This window comes from Lutra lutra, chromosome 14 (genome assembly GCF_902655055.1).
Source record: "Lutra lutra chromosome 14, mLutLut1.2, whole genome shotgun sequence".
NCBI classification, from domain to species: Eukaryota; Metazoa; Chordata; class Mammalia; order Carnivora; family Mustelidae; genus Lutra; species Lutra lutra.
In genome coordinates this window covers 35699890-35718288 of record NC_062291.1, presented here as the reverse complement: position 1 = coordinate 35718288, position 18399 = coordinate 35699890, and the positions used below count along the sequence as shown (strand labels likewise).

Below are 18399 nucleotides of genomic sequence, written 5' to 3'. Positions count from 1 at the left end.
CAGGCTCCCAGTCTCCAGCATGGAGGAGCCGAGACCTCAGGGCCCCACTCCTCAGTGCCCCCTCAAAGAAAAGAATTCAATCCCTCCTGTCTCCCTGATCTCCGGCGGCAATCTGAGCTCACCTGGCTGTGACCGAGCATGTCTATCTCTAATGCACAGTCCCGTTTGGAGTCTCCAAACGCAGCAGATTCCTGCAGCACACTCCTGCACCACTACCCCCTGGGCAGAAAGGTGAGTTTTCCCGGATCTGCCACTTGTGGGGTCCCTGCTCAAAGAGCAATGATCCAACTGTGCCTCCGATCATGGTTTAAGGTAACCCCGAGCTGGGAACCCCTTCCTCGGCTCCGTCTCTACAGCTGGCTTCCCCGCTCTGATACCTGGCAGCTCTGCCACACTCAGACAACCTTGGTCTTTTTGTGACCCAGCGGGTCCTGAGACCACACTGTCCCTGTGAGGGCTCTACCCCCTGCTTAGCCTCTGGAGCAACATCCCTCAGTGGAGCAGACTTCTAAAAAGTTCTGATTTTCTGCTCAGCTGCTCTACCACTTGCCGGGCCGGCCCCTCCCCCAGCAGTCTATCTTCCCGTATATCACCTTAGATTCACTTCTCTCACATCCTACCTTCCAGAAAGTGGTCACTTTTCTGTTCCTAGAATTGCTGCTCTTCTTCTCTTCAATCTCCTGTTGAGTTTATAGGTGTACAGAATGGTTTGATAACTATCTAGCTGAACTCCTGGGACCTGAAAATATTTAGGTCTCCTGCTCCTCCACCATCTTGCTGCTTCCCCACTTATAACTTTTAAGTAATGCTTTTTATTTGACTTAAAAAATCTCAAGATCCAGTTTTTATCAAGGTAATCCATTGTAAATATGTTGTTTTCATTTAGTCCGAAAAACAATAATGTCTTCCATTCATCTCCATTTTACAGAAGAGGAAACTTAATTTCAGAGAAATTGGGAAATTTACTCAAGGTTCACTGAGTCTTAGAGACAGAAATTATACTGAGTTCCTTCTAGCTCACAATCTCATTCTTTTTATACTTTTTGAGATACCACTGAGCCTTGAGTTTGCTAAAATCTCTGTTAATGATAATAATATGGATCTTTAAGCAAACTTGTTTGTCCTTTTTGTTATTTTCTTTTTTTTCTTAAGAGAGAGCTCATGAGGTTGGGGAGGGAGGGAGAGCAGAGAGAAAGAGAATCTCAAACACCACACGGGGCTCAGTCTTAGGACCCTGAGATCATGACCTGAGACAAAATCAACAGTCAGATGCTTAACTGACTGAGCCCCTCAGGTGCCCCTATCCTTTTTGCTATTTAAGAAAATTGAACTGTGAACTGGTTGGTCAAAAAGTTGAATATACATATATGTTTACTATATGTTGCTCAAATTTCCAACACATATTTTTAAAAAACTCTTTTCTTTTCTCTTCCTCTTTCCCTTCTTTGCAGCTGAGCTTTCCACTTTTCCAGTAAGAGGTGGAGGTTGGGATGTCCAGGGTTAGGCAAATAAATAAATACAGATTTTTCACTATCAGAGAAAAGTGTTACAACTATGGAAGTTAGGAAGTCCAGAATATATCCTGGAGTGTTGCATAGGAATTGGAGATATCAGTATTATGGCCTGATTAGATAGATAGATAAATATAAATCTGGGGGCATCTGCCTTTGACTCAGATCATGACCCCAGAGTCTGGGATCAAGCCCCTGTCCAGCTCCCCGCTCAGTGGAGAGTCTGTTTCTCCTGTTGCCCCTCCCCCAACTCATACATAGGCATGCTCTCTCTCTCACTCCTTCTCTCAAATAAATAAAATCTTTAAAAATGCTATAAAAATAATACTAATTCTGTGTGTATATGTGTGTGTGTTCTAACTTGTTCACTAAGAGGTTCTAGAAGCAATAGTATTCTGATAACAATGAGTTTATTTAGATCTTGATTTCTAGATAACATTATCCACTAAAAGGAACCAGTTCTCTGTCAGAATGACCAACTCCAGGGGAAATATAAGATGTATGTATTTAGAACATTTTATGACACTAAAAAGTTAAAAAAAAAATGTTCGAAAAATGATGGAGACATGTCTGTAAGACATAGCAACCAGTTTGAAGGGGCTACTGCTGCTCAAGTCTGGGACAAAGTGAGTACCAAAATAAGTAATGATACCAACAGATTGTAACTCTGTGAGTAAAAAAGAAATCCTGGAAAAAAAAAAAACAACAACGAGGGATCCTGAGTCCATATTGACATTAATTAATAGGAGAGAAAGGAAATTTCTATCCTACCTAATGAATCTAGAAGGAATAATAAGTTTGGAAAAATCCATATTTCATAATCATCAGAATAATTTATTCAGGTTAGAATAATTAATCAATGCTTAAACTGATGGAAATTTGATAAGAAACAAGATATTCAAATGATCTCAAAGATTCTTCATACAAAATAATTAATAATTATGTTACAGTAGAGAACCTGGAAGACACCATCTTAACTAAGTAATAGCAGTTGACATCACCATTAATGGAACAAATTGACATCACGTGGCTGCTCATATGATTCCAGGAGACTCACGCAGCATTACTTCTATGAGATTCCTGACAAAATGCATACATTAAAAAGAAACAGCAGACAAGTTCCCATAATTGAGAAACATTCTCAAAAGTAATTGGTTTCGGGGTACCTGGGTGGCTCAGTGGGTTAAGCCTCTGCCTTCAGCTCAGGTCATGATCCCAGGGTAATGGCATCAAGCCTTGTATTGGGCTCTCTGCACAGCAGGGAGCCTACTTCCTCCTCTCTCTCTGCCTGCCTCTCTGCCTACTTGTGATCTCTCTCTCTCTGTCAAATAAAAAAATAAAATCTTAAAAAAAAAAAAAAGTAACTGGTTTGGGCTCTCCAAAACTGCCAAAATCATGAAAGAAGACTAAGAAACTGAGAAACTTCCAGGTAAATAAGACTAAAGAGACAGGACAACTAAATGCAACATGAGATTCTAACTCAAATCCTGGACATATAAGGGACATTACTGAGATCATGGGTAAGACTTGTATGGGGTATATAGATGAGATGATATTATTGGATGGAGTTAATTTCCTGATTTGGATTGTTGTACTGAATCCCTGCACTCATGAAATACAGACTGGAATATTAAAGGTAGTGGGGCATCATGTCTACAACTTATTCTCAAATGATTAAGAAATAATAATAATAATAAGTGGAGGATCAAGATGGAAGATATATGGACGGTCTGTGTACTATTTCGTCACTTTTTTATAAATTTGAAATTATTTCCAAAGAACTACGGCAATTTCTTCCCCCAAAGAACTTTAAGAACAGCAAAGCCATGAACACCTGTGGGATTAAAAGATTGGAAGAATACAAACCAAGGGGCGCCTGGGTGGCTCAGTGGTTTAAGCCTCTGCCTTCTGCTCAGGTCATCATCTCAGGAATCTGGGGTCGAGCCCTGCATCAGGATCTCTGCTCAGCGGGGTGCCGGCTTCTCCCTTCCCCTCTGCCTACTTGCAATCTCTCTCTCTTTGTCAAATAAACAAATAAAATCTTAAAAAAAAAAAAGAATACAAACCAAAAATATTCATTTCAATTATTTATGGCTACACAATAAAAACACTCCAAAATTCAGTGGCTTTATTGTCTTATCTGTCATGCTTCCATGGATTGACCGGCCTCAGTTGGGAGTCCTGCTCCATGTGATGTCAGATGAAGCTGCAATCATTTGGGTCTCCATTAGACCAGAACATCCAAGATGGCATACCTACATGCCTGGAACTTTGCTGAGGTTGGTTAGGAGGGGAAGGGGAGCAATGGGCTGCTGGGATGGCCAAACCTCTTTCTCCATCCAGTCTCAGGGTCTCTCCCTTTCTACCTGGCCTCTCCAGATCACTTCTCTATGGGACGTCCAACTGGGTGGAGGCCAGCAGTGCAAGTGGTAACAGAATTCACACAAGACAGAGCAAAGGAGATAGAAGTTTACTGAATATACTGCAAGAGAGAAGTGGGCAGGACAGTAAAGGAAACACTGTCTGTCAGGAGGCAGTGGTGGGGGGCTGCAGTTAAGAGGGAAGTTGAGGAGCTATGGGAACTGTGGAATTTTCCTTTTTTGGTAACTGTGTTAAGGTGTAAGTAACACATTGGTCAGCTAGGGCTTATGGATATTTTAAGGTGGGCCTGTTTGTATTCAACTAGGGCTTCACTGTGGGCCCTTCTAACCCACTCAGGTTTCCGTTGTTTAAGTAGGTTGCCTAAAAGTGGTCTCTACAATCTCTCCAGCAGGGCAGCCAGACTTTTTACATGGCACTTTAAGACTCCCCAAAAGTGCAAAAGCAGGGTGCCTGGGTGGCTCAGTTGGTTAAGTGTCAGACTCGTGATCTTGGCTCAGGTCTTGATCCCAGGGTCTTGAGATCGAGCCCCACCACCCCCCTACCCTGGCCCCACCCTGGTGCTGGGCTGGAGCCTCCTTGAGATTCCCTTTTCTTTTCCCTTTTGCACAAAAATGTGAAAAAGCAAAAATTGCCAAGTATTTGCAAGGTTTATGTCTAGAACTGATGTTACTTTCACTGTAGTCTACTGGTTAAAACAAAACAAAGCAAAACAAAAAGGTAGAAAAATGTAGAGAAATGTTCAAAGATACAAAAACTGTATCATGCACCCATCATCAAGCTTCAAAATTTTGGATGACACTTTAAATCTAATTTAAAATATTACTAATTTTAGGGGCGCCTGGGTGGATCAGTGGGTTAAAGCCTCTGCCTTCGGCTCAGGTCATGATCCCAGGGTCCTGGGATGGAGTCCCAAGTCGGGCTCTCTGCTCAGCGGTGAGCCTTCTTCTTCCTATCTCTCTGCCTGCCTCTCTGCCTATTTGTGATCTCTGTCAAATAAATAAATAAAATATTAAAAAAATAATAAAATAAAATATTACTAATTTTAAAAAAGAGAGGATGTCTATCCAGATTCTATGTGAGAGGGGACCATACAAAAGCATATATAATAGGGAGCCCCTATCAATCAATAGTTTTTGGATATTTGAATTGTTTCCACTTTTTGGCTATAATGAATAATGCTGCTATGAGCATTCACATACACATTTTTATGTAGACATGAGTTTTCATTTCTCTTGGGCTGACATCTGAGTCCATGAATATTTAAATATATTTTAAAATAATTCTATCTATTTAATTAATTCTATGTAATTAATTAATTATATTTCATTACATGTATACATTTAATTAATTTTATATAATTTATAATATATCTGATTCATTGATATTTTCATGAGAAAACTAATGGTTATTTTCCAGTTATTAAACTTTATCTTTCTAATCTACAGTGAATAGTAAATAATAGTTCATTTGGGGGAAGACGATTAGAGAATTTGATGGGTACTTTACTTGAAGGATAAAGGAGTTTAAGAGCTTAGACGCTGACTGAAGGCAACTGCATGGTTTAAAATCCTGATTCTAGCTCATTCGCTGTAGCCAGCCCACACTCCAGGTTCTCCCACCACCTTCACTGATCTCAGTGGAAAAGGAGATCCCAGCACTTGTCATTGACAATGGCTCTGGCAGGTGCAAGGCTGACTTTGCTGAGGATAACACCCTCCCCATACCCCTCCACCAGTTGTGTTCCCATCCATCATCTGGCAGCCCAGACATGAGGGCATTACGGTGGACCTGGGCCAGAAGAACCCCACTGAACACAGCATTGTCACCAATGGGGACGACATGGAGAAGATCTGGCACCACACCTTCTACAACAAGCTGCGCATGGGACCCGAGGAGCACCCCATGCTGCTGACCAAGGCCCCCCAAACCCTGAGACCAACCATCAGATGACTCAAATCATGGAGACCTCAACACTCCAGCCACGTATGAGGCCATCCAGGCTGTGCTGTCCCTGTATGCTTCTGGCCACACCACTGGTATTGTCATGGACTCTGAGGATGCGATATCCCACACTGTGCCCATCTATGAGGAGCACACCTTACCTCACACCATCCTGTGTCTGGACCTGGCTGGACAGGACCTGATGGACTACCTCCTGAAGACCCTCATAGAGGGTGGTTACAGCCTCACCACCACCACTAAACAGGAAATCCTGCATGACATCAAGGAGAAGCTCTGCCACATCGCTTTGGATTTTGAGCAGGAGGCAGCCATCACCTTGTCTTCCTCCTCCTTGGAGAAGAGCTATGAGCTGCCAGATGGGCAGGTGATCACCAATGGCAACAAGGGGTTCCACTGTCCTGAGATGCTCTTCCAGCTTTCCTTCCTGGGTATGGGTACGGAGACCACCTTCAACTTCATCATGAAGTATGACGTCGACATCCAGAAGGACCTCTACACTGACATGGTGCTGTCTGGTGGGACCACCGTGTACTCCAGCATCAGAGATAGGATGCAGAAGGCGATCATAGCTCTGGAACCCAACATGATGAAGATCAAGATCATGTCTCCTCCTGAATGCAAGTACTCTGTATAGGACCACCATGTACTCCGGCATCGCAGATAGGATGCAAAAGGAGATCATAGCTCTGGAACACAACATGATAAAGATCAAGATCATCTTTCCTCCTGAACGCAAGTACTCTGTGTGGGTCAGAGGCTCCGTGCTAACCTTCCAGCAGATGTGGGTCAGCAAGCAGGAGTGATGAGTTGGGCCCCTCCACCATCCACCACAAATGCTTCTAAATGGAATGCAGGCAGATGCTTAGCATTTGCTGCATAAATGAACTCCAGAGTATAAATTTGCCCCAGCATGTGTGTATACCTCATGCTAGCCTCAGGACACTGGAATAAGCCTTTGAGAGGAAATTTGTCCTTGAAGCTTGTATCTGATATCAGCACTGGATTGGAGAACTTGTTGCTGATCTTGACCTTGTATCCAAGTTAACTATTCCCTTGGTATATGTTTAATACCCTGCACATATCTTTGAGTTAAACCCTTAACACGTGTGGCTCAGTCACTTCATCCTGAGGTTGATGATAACATGTTTATGGAAGAGAAATCCATTGACTTGAGAATCTGCGAGACCATGAGGTTCTTTTTTTTTTTTAAGTTTTTATTTATTTGATAGGGAGCACAAGTAGGCAGAGTAGCAGGCAGATGGAGAGGGAGAAGCAGGCTCCCCACTGAGCAGGGAGCCAGACACAGTGTTCAATCCCAGGACCCTGGGATCATGACCTGAGCTGAAGCCTGCCACTTAACGACTTAGCCACCCAGACGCCCTGAGACCATAAGGGTCTTGATCTGTGCAAGGTATTCATGTGTTAAGAGCTGCTTATTCTCTAGAATTTCTTTAGAGGCTGGCAAGAGTCCTGAACCAGTTGTCATTTCTGTCTTGCTGGTCTGACAGGGTTGGGAAGATGTGAGCTTTAGGCAAACACACTTTCCTTTCTTTCTTTCTTTTTTTTTTTTTTTAAGATTTTATTTATTTATTTGACACACACAGAGAGAGAGAGAGAGAGATCCCAAGGAGGCAGAGAGGCAGGTGGGGTTGGGGGGTGTTGGGGAGCAGGCTCCCTGATGAACAGAGAGCCCAATGCATGGCTCAATCCCAGGACCCTGAGATTATGACCTGAGCCAAAGGCAGACACTTAACCCACTGACCCACCCAGGCGTCCCCCACTTTCCTTTCTTAACAGATGTTTTCCTGCCAAAGCATGGTGGGTTGTTGGTTGCTTTGAGTTGGAAAATGGTTTGTATTTCCAACTATAAATTTATTCATGCTTTTAATTTATGTAAAGTTTTTATACACAATACTCAATTCTTTAAGAGAGGTCAACAAATTTTGGTTTCCTACTGTCATGTGAAAACATTAGGCCTCAGCATGCCTCACTGTAAATGAGCAAAATAAAATAAAGTGGGAAATAAATAGTGCTGCAGTAAAAAAAAAAGTGCTGCAGTAAAAAAAATTAATAAATCAAATCAAATCAAATACTGTTCTACTATTTACAAGATGTGTGACCTTAAGCAAGTTACTTTACATCTCTGAACTTCACTTTCCTCTTCTGCAAAGTGGAGGAAAATATCATAATTACTTTATCAGGTGATTGTGAGGATTAAATCAGATACCTCTAAACCTAGTGCTGGGTACTTTGTAGGCATGTATTAATAGTTAGTAATTATTAGTAATAATTTATATGCCACTGAATTCTTAAATTTTTAAAGAAGATTTATTTATTTTAGAGTGGGCAGAAGGAGAAGAAGAGAGAATCTTCAGCAGACTCTGCCCTGAGCGTGGAGCTGAGACGGGGCCTGATCTTATGACCCTGATATCAGGACCTGAGCCGAAACCAAGAGTCCGTTGCTTAAGTAACTGCACCACCCAGGCACCCCTACATTCTTATATTTTTATAATGAACATGCATTGCTTTAGAAATTCCAAAAACAGTTTTTAAATGTATGAAGTCAACTTTACTTTTGAGTGTTTACTAATTTAAATGTTTTCTTCAGTTATCAAATCATGCTTTGAGCTGGAAAATTTGACCTTACTCTCTCAGTATTTCAGAGAAAATGGAGGTTGCTGACAAGGTCTGAACTGTACTTTATTTATTTGTTTCCATTTTATAAATCAAGGAGGGAAAATTTCCTGGGCACAAAAATTCATGAAGTCGTGGTACCAATTTTTATCAAAATTGATCCTGAAACAATGACTAGCAGTATTAAATTTTCTAATCTACAAAGAGTTCCTTTTAATATTCCATTGGTCATTTAGATCTTTGAAACAAAGCAGTTCCAACTAAATTTCATGTTGACCCCTAAGGCTTTTTGTTTTAGTGCAAAAATCTCTTAATAATCAAGCATCTTTCCCAAGATCCTGTCTCATTTCCCTTTGGCTGATTTGAGCATTCCATTTTAATTCATTGCCTGTGGAATTAGTAATTATATGATTTCTCTTGTGACTCCAATCTTAAATAATGATATCCATTTAATAAGGCTTGTTCTATTTATATGGTCTAAAGAGAAATTTTATTTTTAAGAGAAAACAGCAGCAATACTAGAAAGAACTGTTTTTGTTTTTTTTTAAGATTTTATTTATTTGACACAGAGAGAGACAGTGAGAGAGGGAATACAAGCAGGGGGGGTAGGAGAGGAAGAAGCAGGCTCTCCACTTAGCAGGGAGCCCAATGGGGGGCTTGATCGTGGAACCCTGGGATCATGACCTGAGCTGAAGGCAGATGCTTAACGACTGAGCTACTCAGGTGACCTGAAATAACTGTTTAAACATATTCTAGAAGCCATTTTCTGGCCTGTTTTTATTGATTTATTCATGCTTCTGGTCAAAAGAACCAGAAGGCAAAATGAGGAGCTTGTAAGATTCTCAACCAGCCCCTCCCACCAATACTTGGACTTAACTAGTGGCCACTCCCTAGGATCTCCAAATGGATACCAGGACCATTTTCCAGACCCCAGGAGTCCTATAGCCTTTAACCAACCAAACTCTAAGTACCTACAAATAACAACTACTTTTTTCGATGCTATCTTTCTGTGTGTGTGTAACCACTTTATTGAGATACAGTTTATAAACTGTGTAATTTACCCATTTAAAGTGTACAATTCATTGATTTTTTAATATATTCACAGAGTTGTGCAATCCTTACCATAATGAATTTAGAACATTGTCGTCACCCTAAATAGGAACTCCATACCCATTAACAACACTCCCCTTTTTACATAATGACAACAAAGCTTACCAAAAATGTATTTAGACTTACCCTAGAGACAAGAGAGATCAGAAGGAAAGCTCAAACTGTTCACAGTGGTCTAATTTTTAAATTCTATAGTTGTGTTTTGTCCTACCTCAAATTGTAGAAAGAATATTTTAAGGATTTTTAATATTTTTTAATTTGAGAAATTTATATTTTATAACTCAGAAGGTTGAAATTGGGAAGATACAGAATTTTCTAGCATCTAAAATTGTTCAAATGGGCACCAAGGTGGCTTGGTCAGCTAAGCACTGACTCTTGATTTCGGCTCAGGTCATGACCTCAGGGTGGGGAGATTGAGCTCTGCCTCCGGCTCCACCCTGGGTATGGAGCCTGGTTAAGATTCTCTCTCTCCCTCTCCCTCTGCCCCTTTCCCCAACACACACAATCGATCACTCTTTAAAAAAATGAAAAAATAGGGGCGCCTGGGTGGCTCAGTGGGTTAAGCCGCTGCCTTCAGCTCAGGTCATGATCCCAGGTCCTGGGTTCGAGCCCCACATCGGGCTTTCTGCTCAGCAGGGAGCCTGCTTCCTCCTCTCTCTCTGCCTGCCTCTCTGCCTACTTGTGATTTCTCTCTGTCAAATAAATAAATAAAATCTTTAAAAAAAATGAAAAAACAAACATAAATAAATAAAATTATTAAAAGAATCATAGAAATAAAGCAAAACCCCGCCCTAGGCTAGTACTAATCTTTTTTCTGTCTCTATGAATTTGCCTAGTCCAGAAATTTCAAATAAATGGCACCATATAATATGTGGCCTTTTGTGTCAGACTTTTTTCATTTATCATAATGTTTTCAAAGTTCATCCATGTTGCAGTGTGTATCAGCACTTCATTTCTTTTTATGACTGAAATATATTCCATTGTAAGGATGTGCCATATTTTGTTTATTCGTTCATTAGTTAATGGACATTTGGATTGTTTCTACTTCTTAGCTATTGTGACTAATGCTGCTATGAACATTCATGGGCAAGTTTTTGTGTAAATATATGTTTTCATTTCTCTTGGGTGTATACCTAAGAGTAGAATTACTGGGCCTTATGTTTAACCTTTTGAGAAATTGCCTGATTGTTCTCCAAAGTGGCTACACCATTTTATATCAAGGCTATCTTAAGATCTGCTTGGCCTTGGGTTAATTGTTGTCCCATTTGTGTATGACCTTGGGAACAGACCCTTACTGTTCAGGTAAGAAACTTTTGTCAAAGATTCTCACTATATTATGATCTGAATTTAGCAGACTAAAAGAGTATGAGTTTTTCAACATTTTTGACAATATGATGATGAGCATTCTTCTATCTAGAATGGAAAAAAAAATGATCCTGTTTATCAAGTTTCCAGAGACTCTTATGGAGCACTTGCTTCTTCTCACCCTAAAAGGCTTTAGGAACAGGTGGAGCAAGGCATAGTGGTATAAATTAAGGAACATCACAAAAGAAAAAATGTCTTCATTACAGCAAAGAAATTCTTCACTTACAACAACATCCTTGGTTACAGAAGTGAGAAATTCATATGTGCTAATAAATTTTTGTTGTAGTCACTCACACCTTAGCATAAATTATTTTAATAATCACACTTTCCTCTTAATCCTTGGTTCAGATTAAGGTAGCAGAGGAGGTACTTTAAAAAGGATAGAAAACAAGTAATTGTAGAGCCTAAGAAGGGGAATTAGGACATACTACATATATTACATTTATTAGGTTATTTACTGCTTATAACAATGCCATGAGATAAACAGTATCATGTTTACTTTATTTTTCTTTTAAAAATTGTGTTTATTTATTAGGGAGAGAGAGAATAAGTGCACAAAGAGGGGGAAGGGTAGAGGGAAAGGGAAAAGCAGACTCCCCGCTGAGCAGGGAACCCCACATGGGGCTGGATCCCAGAACCCTGGGATCATGAGCTGAGCCTAAGGCAGACGCTCAACCGACTGAGCCACCCAGACACCCCTCATTTTTATTTTAAAAGAAAGGGAGGAGGCTAAGAGCACCTGGATGACTCAGTTGGTTAAGTGACTCACTCTTGATTACAGGCTCAGGTCATGATCTCAGGGTCGTGAGATCAAGCCCCTTGTTGGGCTCTGTGCTCAGTGCAGAGTCTGCTTGGGATTCTTTTTCCCCTGTTACCTCTGCCCCTCCCCACTCATGCTGTCTGTAAATAAATAAATAAATAATTATTAAAAAAAAAAAAGAAAAGAAAAGGCAAAGTCTAAAAAAGTTAAGTAACTTGCTGAAGATCACATTATATGTGGGGAGTCAGGATTTTAACTCCTATTTTTCTGATTCCAATAAATTAGAGCATCCACTTTCTGTCCTGAACAGAGAATAAACACTTGGAGGATGCTGGGCTGGGAAGGAGGGAATGTGGAGAGTAAGGGTGTATTGAAACCAAACTTTGCCTTCTCTACAAATTTCTTTTTCCATGTCGTTCCTCGGGTTGCCACAACCACCTGCTGGCAGCTCCCCTAACCCCAGTGGTTCAGCTCTGCATACATGCTAATGGGTCCCTAAATGCTTCCTGGCTTTAGTGGAGAGTGGAGCTACTGTATTTGACTAAGTTAGGGTGGCAGCAACGGCTGCTGCCTGAGCCACACTCACTCCAGCAAAACTTCCTTATTTGGAAAAGTCTTTTCCATGCTATCTGGGCAGAAAGAATACAGACTCACATTTAAGAAAAACAAAACGCTTTGACCTACATCAGAAGGGACACTTGAAAACACTCAAACACAAAGAAATGATAAAAAGATCAAGTGTATTTCTTTTTTTTTTTTTAAAGTTATGTATTTGTTTGAGAGACAGTGAGAGAAGGCAAGTACTTGCAAGCAAGCGAGCAAGCAGTGGGGAGGGGCAGAGGGAGAGAGACTCCTGAAGCAGACTCCCCTTCCCCAGTGCAGAGCCCAGTGCAGGGGTCAATCCCAGAACCCTGAGATCATGAACTGAGCTGAAATCAAGAGCTGGCCTCTTAACCAACTGGGCCACCCAGGCACCCCATGATCAAGTATATTTCTAAATATACTTGATCACTGACTTTCGTCAAGTGGAAGGTGGGGAGAGGGGAGGAAAATGCTTCATCAGATAGCTAAAAGAACATTCACGAAGCCCTTTTTCTTTAACCCCAGAAGCTGTTCTAGTTAGCAGTAAGCTTTGTTTCTCAGTTATATGAAATTTAGCACACTTCTTACTGGAACAAAGAAAAAATACATTTTGAAATTATTTTTGGGTTTAACCCAGGAGGGACCTCAGTGGCAATACACTGTAGTATCTCAGGCAAGGTTTAGCATTGCTTCTCCTCCCCTGTGCAGAGGTTATATTTGAAAAGGGAGAACCAAAGGGATATTTGCAGGATTGGCCAGGGAGGTCAACCTGAGTGTTAGCTCCTATGGTTCCTGGAGCAGCTTGCTAGAGAGATGAAGATCGGAAACTTTAAGTCTCAACTCTGCCACTAACTCGCTGGGTGAACGTGGGCAAATTACTTAACCTCTCTGGGGGGACCTCAATTTGCTCTTCTTTGAAGAGGGGTTGGACTAAATGACCTCCACCAGCCTTTCTAGAATTGACTTTCTATCTTATGATTTCCATGATTTGGAAAAGGGCTTGTTTAGGCTAAAGTGTGCAATAGAAACCATGGCTTTCCAGTGCCCTCTAGACACACCCCTCATTTCCTAACTTCTCTCCTGGTAGTCTCTCCCAAAAGACCCATTGGTATGCAAAGCACAATAAGCTGAATATCATTCCCGGTGCTTATCAAATTTTATCTGTCCCATGTTCCATTCCCTCAGAGTCTGCTTTCAACCACCTGGCCCTGAGTGATGGTGGATTAAATCGGATAAAATAACCTCATTGGCTAACACGTAACCCTCCTCACAAAATGCCTTAGAAATAACCAGCATATACCTCCACCCCTCCAAGGTTCCTAATAGCTGCATTTTGTGGAAGGAGACTACTGATGGAGGGGTCTTCCCATGCCCCTCAAGTTGCATTAATGTTGGATTGCCTTCTCTGACCAGTGACACTTGGAGAAGTTGTCCTATCTTGGCAGGAAGATTGTAAACTCAAGATGGAGATTTTGTTTTCCTCCGCATTAATCTGCAGCTAATGCCAGTGAACATTACCCTTGTTTAATTACATTCACTAACCAACTGACACAACTTCCCCTGGGAAGAAGCTTATCCGACTCTGACTCATGCTTTACAGCATGTTGGATTTGAGGAAATGGATAATATACGCCCCACTGGCTTTGGAATTTTAAACAGAAACCCACATGCCGCCAAGTCTCCAGCTTACTCCCAAATATGGGAGAATGTGTGCCCCAGCCACGATTGCAAGAGGCATGCTCAGTGTGACAAAAGACAAAACCCACGGTGTGTGCCGAGTGCCAGGCCAGGCATGGAGAACCAGAGCAAGCATCCACTTAAAGGAGAAGGAACCCCCCCAACCTCAGAGAAGGGAGGGAAGATGCCCCCTCTAAGGACTAGGTCCCTTTTCTAGAGCTATCTATTTTTTATTATTATTAACATATAATGTATTACTTGTTTCATAGGTACAGGTCTGTGATTTATCAGCCTTACACAATTCGCAGCATTCCCTGTAGCACATACCTTCCCCAATGTCCATCACCCAGCTACCCCATTGTTCCCTCCCCTCCAGCAACCCTCATATCTGATGATAACATAGCAGTGAATGTCTTCTTAAACGTGAAATGAATCACCAGCACCAGGGTCTAAAGAGGTGTGATTTCAAGGGGCCAAGCTTTAGAGGTTTTTAAAGCAGTACTCACAGACACAGCATGGCAGAACAGGAGATGAAATGATAGGAGCTTTTTGCTGAGCTGGTCAGGTCACCCTGCACCCAGATCACCGCAAGAAACCCTCTGGTAGCCCGAGTGCCCCAGGATTCTCTAGAATCAGAGATGTTGCCAGAGTAGAGCTAACTGGGGCAATTGTCCTTGTGTCTGAGCTTAGGGTGCAGGAGGCAGTGACCCAGAGCAGGAAGAGATGGTTCCTCAGCTGGAGGCCAAAAAAGAAAGGCTCATGGTCTGATTCAACCCCTAACCCCAGTTCCATGGCTGAGGCCCACCCTCATTTGGTCCTGCACCTCCTAAGGCTCTATATGCCCTCTTACAAACTGTCTTCCCTTTCAGGGCCGTCCCCGTTTGTTTTGTTTTGTTTCATTTTTAAATTTAAAAAAATATTTATTATTTTTATTTTAAAAATGTGTTTGTTGAAAAATATCAAACAATAGAGAAATATAACAATAATTGCACCCATTTACAGAGTATTTTCTTTGCATAAGACACTGTATGAAAGCATTTACTGGGCATTATTTTACTCAGGTATGTTTATTATCATCCCCGTTTACAGATAATAAGATGAAAGTTCATATGGATGAAGCCAGTTGCTCAAAGTCACATGGCCAGTATACACCAAAGCTGAGATTCGAAGCCAAGTGCTTATTTTCCAAAGGCTGTGTGTTTATTCCACAGGCTACTTTAAAAAATACAAGAAAGGGGGAAATATCAACCCTAATCTACTACTCAAAGATAACCACTATATTATCTTTCCAGACCTCTCTTTACATAAATGTTTGTGGTGTTTATTTCTTTTTTTTTTTTAAAGGATTTTATTTATTCATTTGACAGACAGAGATCACAAGCAGGCAGAGAGGCAGGCAGAGAGAGAGGAGGAAGCAGGCTCCCTGCTGAGCAGAGAGCACCATGTGGGGCTTGATCCCAGGACCCTGGGATCATGACCTGAGCCGAAGGCAGAGGCTTTAACCCACTGAGCCACCCAGGTGCCCCTGTGATGTTTATTTCAACCTGATTTTCGGAGAATAAAATCTGGGGTTGATTGGGTTTCCAGGAAGAAGGAGAATGAGTAACTCACTGTAATTTATCCAGATTTCTCTTCCCCTTAAAAAGCTCTAGTTCAGGGAACCTGCACTTGGCTGAGTCCTGAGCCCTCTGCTGGTCTCTAAGAGGCATGGGTGTCATGGTGGGAGCTTCATGCCAAGCACACAGTAGGTACTCAATTGTTTCTCTCCAGTGGTATTATCAGGGACAGGTTTTTCTGTGATTCTTGGCCTCTGTTCCAGTGCAGGTTTTTAAGAACTATGAGTTCCTTCCCCCTCCAGATGGTGCTGGTGTTGGAGCCAAATAAAGAACCAACTGCCCAAGTGAACCTAGAAATGCAGACATGTCAACGCTCTGAAAAGCAAAATTGATGTCACTACTGCTGTCCTGGGACTGCCCTTTAGTACCCTTGCTGAAGGCGCCTGGGTGGCTCAGCTGGTTAAGTGTCCAGCTCTTGATTTCTGCTCAAGTCATGATCTCAGGGTTGTGAGGTCAAGCCCCGTATCGGGCTCCGCACTGGGCGTGGAGCCTGCTTAAGATTCTCTCTCTGCCTCTCTTTCTGCCCCTCCCCCCTCGTCCCCCTCAAACAAGCAAACCAACAAACAAAAAAACCCCTTACTGAATTTGTAATGTTGGTCTTTCTCATGGCTGCTGACGGAAAAGAAGAGCTTCGCAGGTAGAGATAGTCCCAGGCAAGGTCAAACGTGTGTAGTGTGGTAGTGGAGGAACAGAGTGGGATCTAGATTCAGTGACACTTCTAGAGCTCACAGGCTCTCCTATCATCAGATCTTGCCTGACTTCAGGGGGCTGGAGACTCACCCACAGCCAATGAAGGGACTGACTCCCTGCTTGGTCATGAGATCTCAGAGCAAGCCGAGTGAATGAAGGCAGGCATGCCAGAAGCTAATCAGGGACACAGGAGACCTGTCTTTCCTTGTCACTTCTCACTAACTAGCACCTTCCCTACAACACATACAACCACACATATCCTCTTAAAAAGAAAACCAAAACCATTAAGTAGTAAATTTTATGTTGCATATATCTTACTGTGATGCAAAAGAAGATACCAACCCAGGTGAAATGTTCTCTCTCCTTATTCCTACGTCTTCGTATTCCTTCAGGTGTTTTTCCCAAGCACTATAATCCACATGATTGCATTTGAATCCCTGACATTTGTGATATAATAAGAGTAGTTACCACTAGTTTCCTAAACCAGGATTACTAAGGTGTTTTTTTTCTTTTTCTTTTTTTTGGCTAACTTTTCGTGGAAGTATAACATATACAGAAAAGTGCACAAATCATAAATATACAGCTCCATAAATTTTCAAACAGCAAACACCTTCATATAACCAAACCCTAAATGAAGAAACAGAATGTCATGAACCTATCAGAAACCTACCCTGGACCCCTTCCAGTCACTAGTCTCTCAAGGAAAATTCCTGTTCATAGATTAAAACCATAGATTAGGGCGCCTGGGTGGCTCAGTGGGTTAAAGCCTCTGCCTTCAGCTCAGGTCATGATCTCAGGGTCCTGGGATGGAGCCCCACATCCGGCTCTCTGCTCAGCGGGGAACCTGCTTCCTCCTCTCTCTCTGCCTGCCTCTCTGCCTACTTGTGATCTCTGTCTGTCAAATAAATAAATAAAATCTTTTTTAAAAAACCCCATAGACTAATATTTTTCTCTTTTGGAGCTTGACATAAATGGAATTATAAGTATGTATCTTTTTCTGTCTGGCTTCTTCCACTTAACACTATGCTTGTGATACTCACCCTAACTACCGTATGTAGTTATAGATTATTTTTTCCCCCATGTTGTATAATACTCCATCATATGAATTCACCATGATTTATTTATCCATTCTCTTGCTGGTGGACATTTGAATTGTTTCTGGCTTTTAGCTATAACAAATAATGGCACTATGAGCATTCTTGTATATCTTTTAGTGAAAATGTATTTTTCTAGAAAGGTAATTGCTTATCATAAGGTATGCATATGTTCGACTTTGATAGACATTGTCGGATATTTTTCCAAGGCGGCTGTAACCAATTTACACTCCCACTAGCAACATACGAAAGTTCCAGTTGCCCTATAACCTCACCAACATGCACTGTTGTCTGTCTTTTTTATTTTCGCCATTCTGGTGTGATGCGTAGGGATATCCTATTGTAGTTTTAATTTGCACTTTCTGGCTGATTAGAGCATTTTGTCATGTATTTATTAGCCATTTGAATATTCTAGAGACTTTCTAAAGTTTTGTTTTCCTGGTTATTAAAGTAATACATGCTAACTGAAAAAGGTTTGGCAAATACAGAAAGGAATCATGATGTCTTTGTACTATGTCAACTCAGCTAAACTGGAACTACGTTTTTCAAAAATTTTTCCTTGTTTGCTTCTGGGCTAAGGTTGGCTGCAAGAAAATTTACATAAGACTTGAAGGGCAGATGGGAAGCAACCATGGTTATGCTCAGAAGGTCGATATAGAGGCAGGCCCTTGTGCACCTCGCACGTGTTGTCTCAGATCTGCTGGCTCATCTTGTTTGCGTGGGAGAGCTATTGAACCCACCAGATCTCGTCCTTCAACCTGTTCAACTCCTGGGTCAAATGTGTGTTTAGCTCCATCCCAAAGGACCCAGCTCCTTTCGAAGGTCCCCGACATCCCTCAAGTTGGAGGTCAAGGAGGCAGTGAGAGACTGATGCAGGTTCCACATTTGTGGGTGCCACATTTTTGTGGGTGCCACATTTTTCTTGCAATTTCTGGTTTGCCCTCACTTCCCCATAGTTCATGTCTCTTTATTCTTCCTGACTACCTACCCTCCTGATCTCAGGCCCAGAACCAAAA

General features: G+C 41.7%; 1 pseudogene; it reads left to right on the top strand.

Annotated features, from left to right (window-relative positions):
- Positions 1-5526: 5526 nt before the first annotated feature.
- On the top strand, positions 5527-6698 carry LOC125085059 (actin, cytoplasmic 1-like; annotated as a pseudogene).
- The last annotated feature ends 11701 nt before the right edge of the window (positions 6699-18399 follow it).